The 12,098-nt window shown below is 39.3% G+C and overlaps 1 long non-coding RNA gene across 3 annotated transcripts; it reads left to right on the top strand.

The window, feature by feature from the left end:
- Positions 1-9,725: 9,725 nt before the first annotated feature.
- Positions 9,726-11,694, top strand: LOC309710491. 3 transcript variants are annotated; one of them, XR_014277723.1, is made up of 5 exons: positions 9,726-9,753; positions 9,875-10,006; positions 10,428-10,491; positions 10,865-11,017; positions 11,389-11,694. It is a non-coding gene; the product is annotated as an uncharacterized lncRNA (long non-coding RNA). The 3 variants fall into 3 exon arrangements; XR_014277724.1 differs by lacking the exon at positions 9,726-9,753 and having other exon boundaries at positions 9,761-10,006; XR_014277725.1 differs by lacking the exons at positions 9,726-9,753; positions 9,875-10,006 and having other exon boundaries at positions 10,025-10,491.
- Positions 11,695-12,098: the final 404 nt, after the last annotated feature.

The following is a 12,098-nucleotide window of genomic DNA, read 5'->3' as shown; positions in this document are numbered from 1 at the left end:
CCTGTCTGTATAGGGATTACCATTACAGAGTGGCAGCTGCAGGAGATGCAATTCATTTACACTCCCAGCTATACTGATTACATTAAACACTTTTCCTAAGAGTGTTATAGTTTTTTTTCCCGGCTGGGCCATGCCAGTTTACCAAATAGATGAACTTAACCATTATCTTGGCTCTCTTTCTGCTTCGTTAAGTGAAAGGGGCTGAGTAAATATGTTACCCATGCATGAGAGGCTCTCTATGGGCCGTCCTATTGTGCTGCGGGTCCGACAGGTGGTTGACTGTTTATTATTCCCTCATTATTTATCAGTGACGTGGGCGCATCGAGGAAAGGGAACTCCCCGTCTTTTCACTTAACCGGGACGAACAGATTGTGCTGACTGGTTGCTGCCTGGTTTATGACACCGGCCACCAGTCCATCCATCTCCACCCTGCAGCCGTTTAGCCGGCATCCACCTCCATCAGGGTCTGTTGACTCCGTTAAACGCTTTCTCTGAGTTAACACATCCATCCCGACAACTTCTGTTGTGCCGATTTCAGTGTGGTTTTAGCAACACTGTTTAGCTTTGAATCATTACAACAAAACTGATAAATAAATAAAAATCTGCACGTCGAAAGTTTAACAATTTGTAGCTCTACATACTGCAAAATTCAAATTTACGAGAAAAATGACGCAGTTTGTTTCATTATGTTAAAGAAAAGCCTAATTTTGCACATTTTACATATTTGTACTCGATATTTTCCATTTGAATACAACGCCAAACTCGTTACCCACTAACATTTAAATACAAAAAATGGTGCACTCTGAAATAAAACTAGGCTTTAGTTAAGGGAAAAGGGTAAACTTGAAATGTAAGTTCCGTACTTTTTGTGTTGGGTGTCCAAAATATGAGTCCTCAAACACTACATAGCTCCAGAAGATTTTTTTTACATTTATTTTCACATGCATGAAAAAATAAACAGGTAAAAATAAAAATCTGGAAACAGATCATTTCTTTTTTGGATCACGTTTGCATCACTTATTATACTTGCAATAGAAAAAGGAGAAACTAGTTTTGGCTGATTACAAACTACAATTCACATGATGGTGTGCTACACTAATAATCTAAAAAACAAACAAACAAACAAACAAACAAAAAAACTGAGTCTTTTTTTACTTGCCAGTGTGGAAGTATTCATACAGTAAATCCAATTTTATTAAAAGAAACAAGTATGCAGGAAAGTAGACAAGCCAGTGGAAGCAAATAGAAGATAAAAAATTAAATAGGATATTCTTTGCATTTTCAATATGAAATGATCTAGTGGTACGTACATTTATTGTAATCAACTACTTCAGTGAGATCATGGTAAATTACAGCTTCTATAAAGCAATTACTAAAAAGAAGCCTTAAACTCATCTTTCTTTGATAACATTAAAATAATTTATGATAATCTTCATGCCCCCCATCCCCTCCAATTTTTAATGATTTTGGTACTACTTGTTGAAGTTTGTGAGTGCTTGTGCCCTCGCTGTATATCGTTTGTCAGATGACTCCGGCCTTTAGCCCATACAGTTCTTAAAATGTCCCAGTGTGTACAGGTTTCAGATGAAGCTGAAATGGGTCTTTGCTCCTGCCATGTGAAGTTAACCAAACATCTATTTCAATGGATTCAGTTTGTGACCGGGCTTCACCTCAGCAGCAGCTCCCACTTGGGGTGTTTTGCCCGCGGCTTCACCTCACCGCTCGCTGCAGCACTGAAGGTCCCTGTGGCATCTGGTGCAGGCGGTGCAAAAGCCCCGCTCAACACTGAGCGAATTAGCGATGCCACAAGATTCAGAAGAACAGTGACAAGCATTAAATTGATATTAACTTTGTATTAAACATGGGCCCCTCCTTCTTCCCCAAATGGACGGGAGCCATATCAGGACACAAAGCGCTCTGTATGAACTCTAGCTGCACCTGTTCCCTCTCACTTGGTCATGGGAGTTCAACTTCTTAGTTTCACCCCAGGCTCCCTTTTTTGTTTGCTTCGCCACACACTGAATTCTTTTAGTTTGGCCTTTTGTTAGAATTTTTTTGATCTCATCTTCACAACCCCAAAGTTACATCTTATCAAATCACAATCCTTAAGAACATCAATTTCACAGCAACCATCCAAACTTTAAATTGCAAGTTCTGCTCTCAGCCGCATAAAGTTTCCAAGCAGAATGGCTCTTTTCGGGCCAGACGGGGGACACTTGCCTCCCCTTTTTGCTGTTCATTTATTAGCAGTTGTTGGTATGGATGTCGAGTGGTGTCCTAATCCTTTTAAAACGCATGTTGGTACAGTTTGCATATCATTTTCTGATCTTGGAGAAAGGCCAGAACCCTCTCTATTCACAGGGATTCCCTGTCCTCTTTCAGTGGAGCCACTGCCAACAGCATTAGCATAATCTGACAACCAATACCATTGTCCGTGACCTTGTATGCAAAGTTAATTGCTCATTAATACCAGACAAAACAGAGGGGTGCAGAGGAAACATAGTAGTGCTTGAAATCCCTGTTTTAGAAGGGATAGTCAGGCAGGTGGAACATCCTTGACTGGGTTATTAAACTCTACCTGAAGTTACTGCAATTACATCATGTCTGAAATATTTTAGTGCTGGCTCCTGGTAAAAAAAAAAAAAGACTCCAAAACATTTAAATAAAAAACAAACAAACAAACAAAATCACCTGGTATTTAGACACTTCATTTGATCTGGTTTTAAATAATTGTTGTTTAACTAACCTCTTTAGTTTTCTCAATAATCTGGTGCTGATATTGGAAACACGCACACAAAGGGTCATACACACTCTCTCAAAATTATATACAATTTGTCACAGTGGCTCAGTGCTAATCAATTGCAAATGTATCTCTGTGCATGTTTAATCTCATCTCGACATTAGTTTCACGGATTTGGGGCGATTTATGAGAGGAGACTCCACTCCACCACCCCCTCCCGAGCACCTGGCAGTCTTTTGGGGTAGCGTCATGTAAACACCCACTGCTTCAACGAGTGCCCTGTCTAAGGACCCAAGCGTCATTGCACAGCACGGAAAAGAAGGCCGGGTTGTGTGGTTGTCAAGACCGGTTTAGCTTAGGAGACCCATGGTGACATTAGTGGTGACTCTCCTGGTCAGCCCGACCTGCAGAACTTGTCTGATATAGATATAGCTGCTAATATCTGATTATTATGGAATGAACAGGCACTAGACAGGGCTCAGAAGGATACTGAATGCAGCTGCCTAATGCTGTCTTTGTGCTCTGCAGAGCTGCACGAGAACAAGCTTGACACAATTAAAATAAAACCAAATGCTTGCTTGCATGTTTTCCAGCAATGTGCACAACAAGAAAGCTTGAAATAAACAAAAAGCAACTATTCAGACAGAATGGAAGGTGGAAGAGTTTTCAGAGTTTTAATTAATTATTCCCCCCCCCCCCATCTTTCCAACAAAGTTTTGATCGGGTTTAAATTTGTCAGTTGAAAACTCTTTCCTGGAAGTTTGTTGTTTACTAAGGCCGGAGGCCTCAAGAAGTGTGTGTGAGAGTGTGTTTGGGAGGGGTAGCTGCACAGGGCAGTTGAAGAAGGTGCTATGAATGGGGAAAGAAGGAGCTTGGGTGGAGGAGGGGATGCTTGACGGACTTCACTGCCTGTTGGCCCTGTAGCATTGATGCCGTGTTGGCCATATAATCGGATTGCCAGTGAGTGAAAGTGAGCCTGGGTGCTTATGTCAGTTTGCGTCTCGTCAAGCTGAATAATACGCATGGCCGGGGAGTGAAGCGGACGCTTGCCATTGAGGGCTCTCAGTACTTGTGGCTAAGCATTTCTAAAAGAGAGAAAAAGCCTCATTGGATTCATATATAATTCTCACTCAAGCGTTTTGATGCATTTGCATAACAGGGGGAAACCAGTGATCTTTTCAGTGCTGCTACTGCTCCTGCTGCACAAGTGTGTTTGCATGTAATACTGTGTGTGTCTGTGGGTGTGTGTCGAGCTGAGCCTTGCATAAACAAGGCTGACACGGTTCTTGTACTTGGCCTCATGATTAATCGAAGATCAACAAGAAAACAACAGAACATTTAGCATTTTCCACTTATCTTCTTTTACATTGAGAGAAAAACATTGTCAGAACCAAAGGTTTTATTGTCTATTTATTGTCATTCTAAAGAAAATGTACAAAGATCTTAACATTCAGTTATTTTTGCCTGAAACACTGTTCTATTTATTTATTTATTTAAATTTTCTGTTAAAGTCAATAATGGTACCGAAATGCTCTTTTTTCTCATTGCCTGGGCTGGTGTTGTTTAGCCCACGATTATCATTTTTAAAAATACACTGCTTTGTCCCCATTCTTAAGCTCAATTTATATGATTAAATTGTTAAAATGTTCACTTTCAGGATTTATTTGAGAGTATTGACTAAGTGGAATTCTTGAAAAATGAATGAAAAACAAAATAAAACCAATCTTTCTCCAAAGGCCAATTGAGGCTAGCTTTAAAAACAGCCTCTGTATATTCCCTGTAGGCTACTGAAATGTCAGACCTTACAGTGGAAATAATCTCAAATACTAGCCAAAATATATATTAAAAAAACCCCAACTCATTTTATACAACTCAACAATTCAGATTATTAAGCCATAAAGTTTTGCATTATTAGGGTTGTCGCTACTTTGGCAGATGTTGCTAGCTGCTAACTAGGCCTCGTATCTGCTAATGAACAAATGAACAACCGATCAAAAAATCTCCATTCCTTTTTTTAAGAGAAATTTATTCATTATTTATAGATTACCACAAAAGTGGCATATATTAAAGTGGAATGATGGGATGGCATTTGCTAAGCAAGCAAGCTAGCTAAATTTAAGCTATATTTAAGTCATTTAAAGCTGGTTGCTCCTTTTATTTCATTCTTTTTTTCATTCATCTTTGGGTTTTTAACTGTTCACTGGGAAACAAAGTTAAAATGTCACATCTGAGAGCTTGTAATGAACAGAATCTATTAAGTCAAAAATAAACAATATGAAAAATACTAACTGAGGACTTTAGCAACATTTAGTTGCAACACAAACTTGGAGCCAAATATGTGTCAGTATTATTGTTTCTTTCTTATTCTGTACTGCCAAAACAAGACCATTTGTAACGGTACCTACCATACTGTACAATATTATCCAATGTCTAGTTTACACTGGTTAATATTCAAAGTATATCACATATCATTATGTTGATATTTGAACCGCATGGTTCTGTGGGACATGATATGAGGTGGTGGTTTGCTAACAAGGGAGCTGCAGTTCCCTTCAACCCGGATGTGAACCTCCCGTCGGTCCATTTAGCCTGTTGAAACTCTGTGAGGCATGATGACCATCGGGGCAGTCAGGGTCTTTAGGTATAACAGTTGGGAGTAATGTGGTCTTTCTGACTTTCCACACAGCGGACCCCCTGCACCTCAGTCTGAGTCCTGGAGCAGTCAAAGTCTTGCATCTCAAAGTCATATGCAGCCATTTGGAACCACTGGCCTGTGCTGGTTCTTATTCTCAGTGTGACTGATAATTTATCCCATCACTGCATTATGGGGGAATCTAATAGGCTCTAGGTGAGCTGACCTCTGCTCCGTAGTTCTTTAACTCCTCTTTTCTGCTTGTCAGTTCACCAAACCATCACTCTTCAGTTCCTTTCAAAATCTCCTTTCTTCTTCACTCTTCCTCTTTCTTCAGGTTTAGCAGCTATGTTGAGCTCTAAGCTGTTTCAACTTAGTGCACAATATACCCAGATTCAAGTTTTTTGTTTTATGCAATTCTCACATCGATTTGTCAGAATTGCATTGTTTAAACTCACGACTAGGATGCGGAGTTAAACAGAGATGAGGTAGAGCTCCTTATTTCTTAAAGCTTTTGCAAACATTATGGGAGACTGCTGAAGTCTCTGGCTTTGTTGCGATTCCTCTGAATCTTCGACATTTCCATTCATCTCCTATTTCAAGTTGTTCAAAGCTGTATTGAGGTATATCTCAGAGTACTTTGTATATTATCTTTAGTTGAAGAGTCTTCCTAGAGACCTCTTGTACGTCTTACACTCTTGTACAATAGTGGAATGAAGGCAGCAGGGGGAAGGGTCACCTATTGCAGAGTGACCTCTGCTCTGCAGTCCCAAACAATAAGACGCTTGAGGTCAAGAAGAGAACAATGGACAGAGAGAGAGTCCACTCCAAAGAAAACAAATTGCAGAGGAGGAATGTGAAACTTTCACTTGCCTTCAAAAATCTCTTGAGGTAAAGCTTGAAGAAGAGATGCCACCCTTTCAAAACTACGCAATAGGTCAAGGATGCAAGGAACTCGACCTGCTCTTACAACTCATCTTCATGTTTAGGCAGCACAGAAGACATAAAAACAGAGAGTGACCTATTGTTTGCCCTGCTCCACACAGGCACAGATTATAGCTTCAGTTGTTCTAATTGGTTTTCATGAGGCAGAGTGTGATTCCAGCTATTATCCATGACCACTGTGTCCTTGAACATTTTCCCACTGTCTTGTCTTTATGTCTACAGTTTGATGGATCTTTACAGACTTTTTACTATAGGGTTGATACAGTGAGACAAGGCAAGAATAATTGATCAAGGGAGCAGCAAATCTCAGTGTCACAGTCGGGGAATCCAGTCGCGTTAGCTTTACGACGTGTGTCCAAAAAGTCCAGCCCAGCCTGATCTCCAATTATATCCAAGATCCAAGCACATGGATGGGAAATTATAGCTACCATTTGTTGTTAGAAGCAGATGCATAGTTTTATACTCATGCAACTCCTTGAATCAGAGCGGCAGTGATAATTCATGGAATCCGAGAAACTGAATTTTCTGCATGTTTGATGAAAAGAAGAAAAGACATTATTTGCAAATGATGACTGCTGCGTGAGACATTTGCAGCTTGTGAGCGATGGCCTGTGAAAACAGGCTGGGATAAAACAACTGACTGGCAATCACAATATAATGAAAGATTTACAGAATAATGACACATATGTTCCAATTTTACACCATTCATTGAACTGGGGACAATAATTCAAGGATTAAAGATGACAGGCTATGATAGGCCATCTCCTGAGTCCAAGGATCACAGCTCTATTCACATGCAAAGAGACTACACACACACACACACACACACACACACACATACACACACACTTTGAAATTTATTTTTAATGACCAGACAGCACAAAAATTTTCACAGTAAGAAACCGATTCCTTCCAAACATTTCACAAGCTACCAATGACAATGGCACCAATAGTGTGCAAAAAACTAATTAATAAAAGCACAATCAATTCATTCACTGTTGCAACATCAGACAATGACAGCAGAATGAAGAGAGCAAGAGACAGTTGCAAAGGCCAGTTGAGAGAAACTATTCAGTCTTTCCTATGTCCTCCATACTCACAGAGGAGATGACAAAGAGCACCAGTTAATTAGCAAGAAGTAGCATCTCAAGGACCAAAGGAAAAAAAACTCCATTCACTTTCTCCGCTCACCTCTTGCTTATGAGGGAGACTGAAGAGTTCGAAGGAGGGGGGCAATGAGACGAGAGCAGGCTAAGCTCAGACTGAGAGCTGAGCTTCTGGCATGGAGCTGCCTAGCTTGATTTAATCTGGACAGTCATTCCTTTAATTTGCAAGGTCATTGTATCTAATGTGGGGGGGATTTCAATTGAGGCTGGTAAATAAGTGAAAGGCTTGGAGTGCGAGTCAACGATGTCCCCCTTCTGTCTGCTTGGTGAGACGCGGCTGTGGAGGGGGAAAGAGTATGAGAGGAGAAGAATAAAGCAGAGCGCGGGGATTTGGACATTTGGAGGATGAAGTTTTAATTAAGGCAATTCTCCTCTCTCTAAGCAGACTAATTTAGCCATACTTCCTCACAAGTGTATGAGACGATTGAAACAAGAAGCAAAGGAGAGGGCTGAAGGGCAGCCAATATTAGATCTATTGTAAAAGAAGATTTTGAAGTGCTTGAATGTGTCATTCAAGAGAAAAATAACTGTGAGAGGGGGAAAAAAGACAGCCGGACAGTTGGTGTGCTTTCAGAAAAGAAAAAAGGAAATGAATACAATCCTTATTATCAATTTGGAAATATTACTCTTAAAGCACAAAATTTGGTGTTAAAATTTAAAAAGCAGGTAAACTGGATTTTCTTTTACATTCTTTAGTGGTAAACGTGCAGCTTAGGAAACAATCCAATGACCCAAGGAATTAACATTTGCCATCGCACCAGGAGCAGAAGGGTAACAGCTTGCAAATAAATCTTGGATTGAGGGAACCTGGTTGGATTAAATGTTGTTTTTGTTTAACTTGTTTAAATGGAGGCCTGATCAGAGCAAAGAACTCCCTGAGGTGCACAGGCTGAGGTGCAGACAAAGGTAGGCCTGCCTGGGCTAAAGTCTCTGAGGACTCGGGAATATGCAAAGCCCTGCACCTCCAGCACCGAGGCTGAATTTGAATGGCTTAAACCAAGCAGCACCATAAGGAGGCAACAATCAGCTCCCCAAGCCACCGGGCTTTACATATAAAGGTTATAAAATGTAAATAGATGACAGTAGCTGGGATGTCAGGGGCTTAAGTAGGGAAATGCAAGTTTGTATAAAGTGTCAGCCAAACAAATAAAATGTATAAATAACTGTAAAGTTAGCCTTGGTGAAACCTGGGCGCGGGAGGGGAGTTAAAAAAAACAACAAAACAACTAGAGTAGAGTTCATTGCCTGTGATAGACAGTGTCAATCAAACCAGTGTGTGGAAAGCCTCACCGCCCAGGTCTTTGAGGACACATTGACTCCCTGTTCATCTTCACTGCACCATTCTACACTCCTGAGAGATGGCTACATGGGAACTGAGCAGTAGTTAAAATTATCCATTTGACCTTTTCTTCCATTTGACTCTGCCGAATACAAAACAATAATAGCAATAATAATAATAATAATTACATTTCATGCCTTATCCCATAGCATTTCTTTCAGCAGCAGTGAAAGTGTACTTTATTAGAAGTAATGCTGAACCATCATCATCATTAACATTTTTCTCCAAAAAAGTCAATATATACTAATATATACTGGTTCATGTAGGCTGTTTCATGAGTTATTATTTACAACTACAGATAAATTATTTAAAAGTTAATAAAAAAAGCAGATACAATAATAGCTGATGGTTTTCAAATTGCATTTTGCCAAATGCGGTACATCTGCTGATATCCACATCGACTTTTTGCATGCATGCTTGCAAGTAACACCTGTTCAAATGCAACTGCCCACAAGGACTGTGACTAAAGATGGAAGCCTGAAAGGATCAAGTACCTGAATTTGAAGATATAAGTTTATAGAGAATAGAAAATCCACTTTTACGTGCTTGAACCAGTTAATTTAAGAAGGAAAAAAAGGATTCAGTCTTTCCACAAATTTGCATATAACCCCCAAACATGATCTCTTCCTTTAGGAAAATGGATGAGCTAACAAAAATGACCAACAGTTTTCTTAACCATAACCAAGTGATTATAGCATTACTCAACTAACTAGCAGAGTATTTTTTTTTTTTTTTTAAATCTGACAACGTACTAATGTATTAAGTAAATTCCCACCTACCAGTTGGGGTAAATTAGCCAGCTAATCCTGCTGTGTCAGTAAATGTCAATGTGATACTTCCTGCAGCCAGGAACCTGCTGACAGACACCACAACAGTGCTAACTAGGGCCTTTTACACTGAAAAAAAGGGACTGGCCATCTCTTGGATTTATGTAAGCATCTTGCATGTATTTAACACAATTACCTCATGTTTTAAAGATAAATGTAACTATATAGTGTAAAAACTACATGATATGCAGAAAGGGTGTATTAAATTGTTCATATCATGTTCAGGTGAAGTAAGTCAATAAGATAGCAACGTTAAATCTCGTGAAACCACGCGTGATTTCATCTCGCGGGCTTTGGATCGTGGTTCAAAAAAGGCATCCATCTCAGTCAAGTCGAGCAGCCAACTCTACGTTTTTGGTATGTCTTGATTTTTTGAATTAATTTTTACCATATTTCAGCCAAATGTAGTTAAACGTCTAGAGTGTCGCCATGTAACATGCTAAAAAAGAGCCGTTAGCTTATTTGCTGTTTTATCTGTTATCAAAGAATTGGCGCTTTTTCATTTGAATTTGTCTTTGGCACAAGAGCCGTAATATCACATTAAACCTAATTACGAGGCACTCATAACATAATTTGGTTTTCTGTGTGAATAGATTTGTCAACTGACTCTTCAGTTACATTGTGTATTTACTGCACCGTGGTGTTAGTGAGATTTTGGACATTGAACAGCTTTAGCTAATATCATCAGCGGTATTATGCTAGCTTACATCCCTACCCCTCCTGCCCTCACCTGCTGTCCTTTTGTTTTTGTTTTTGTTTTTTTTTGCTGCACATTGAGAGACGACCTCTATTCTGCATTTCACCAGGAGTCAGCTGATGGATTGTGGGTTCAAGGTGTTATGGTAAGAAAGTATATTCTATTTTCGCTTAAGGTTTCTGTAACTTAATTATAATAGGTTTTGTATAATTATTAGGTGCATGCATACACAAATAGACCACCCTATTAAAACAACTGAGAAATCCAAAATCTGCCATAGGTTTAACTTATACCTGTATGTATTGTCAGAAAGGTGATTACTGGACTCACATTAATGCACACTTGAACTAAAATGAGGTTGTAACTTGTGGGTTCTTGGGTTGCAAATCAGAAACAAACATCTTTGGATTTTTTTAATCCCATAAGATCTGGAAACACAGTTTTTATTCAACAAAACATTACTGATTAACCAAGCACAGTGCCTGCTGTTATTTCAAAATTTCAAAATGTTATTTTAGATGAAATGCAGCATTCCAGTGCATCCCAACCATGCCTTTACAGTCAAGGTTTCTGACGGAGCTGAGTTTCTCTCTGACAGTCTGCTGAAAGTGTTTGCAAAGTGATCGGGGGAACAGTGCACAAAGCTAAAGGATGTAGCTGCCATGATGACAGTAAGAACTTTAAAATTCTTTAACTACAAAGTGTATATGTATTGCATTAGGTCAGTAAAAGATTTTTATGCTGCATCCATTGAAACAGTCAACTATTACCTGTGAGTACTGATTCCACTAAAAGGATGCCATAATTTTCGTCATGCATTTACTGGCCCACTGAGAAAAAATTATCTTTTTTTAAAAATATATGTTCTGGAAACTATATATCCATAAAGTTGATGTCAAACAGGAACTTTTGCTATTGCTTTGTAGATGCTGGTGTTGCATGTTGACTGGTTTAAAAAGTCAAGAGTTTTTGTCTGGGATCATTTTCTTCTGTGCTACTGAAAAGTTCACAAATCTCTGTTTTCTTTGTTATAATACTTTAGGATGACGTTAATGCTCGAAGGGAGTCTCATCAAAGTGCTCCGCATCTGTGTGAAAGACAATTGCAACATCTTGGTGCAGGAGTTCATGGTGAGTGTTTTATGAGTAGATTGTGGCTTTGCAACATTTAAAAATGCATTTAGTTATCCACTTGATCCTCATTGGACTGGTTAGGACCAGTAGTCCTCTTTAATAATTTGAAGTTCACATGAGGCCTGGTAGTGAACTCGGCCGCCGGCCCTTGAGGCCCCACCCCTGTATTAGGGGTCACATCAGTGTGAAAAAACTTTAAATTTGTCATTCTAGTGAACAAAGGAAAATCCCCCCAATATTTACATTAGCTTTTGTTTGAAAAAAAAAAAGACCAACTGACCAACAGCTAACCAAATTGTGGGGCTGAAAGTCTAAATTCTAACATCTTCTGAGTGACATAACCTGGATTTCTGATGGGCCGGTGTCTTTCTAACAAAAACTAATGTAAAGCATTTGAAATTATTATGTTTTTCACCCTCTCTTAGAAACTCTGTTAGACCATGAATGGCAGCATGGCAGGCCACTCTTTGGCTATAGCTATTTACTATGTTGCTTGCATTGGTTTAAATTACTCTAACATTAGAACTGGTAGATTCAAAAGAGATGAGTTTAAAAAGGAATCTTAAAGAAATGTTTTGTGTTTAACCAGGACGACTGAGGCCACTGCACAGATTGAGAA

Source organism: Aulonocara stuartgranti, assembly GCF_965226115.1.
Source record: "Aulonocara stuartgranti genome assembly, chromosome: 1".
Classification (NCBI taxonomy): domain Eukaryota; kingdom Metazoa; phylum Chordata; class Actinopteri; order Cichliformes; family Cichlidae; genus Aulonocara; species Aulonocara stuartgranti.
Note: the sequence above shows the minus strand (reverse complement) of the source record. Positions and strands in the feature narration are given on the sequence as shown.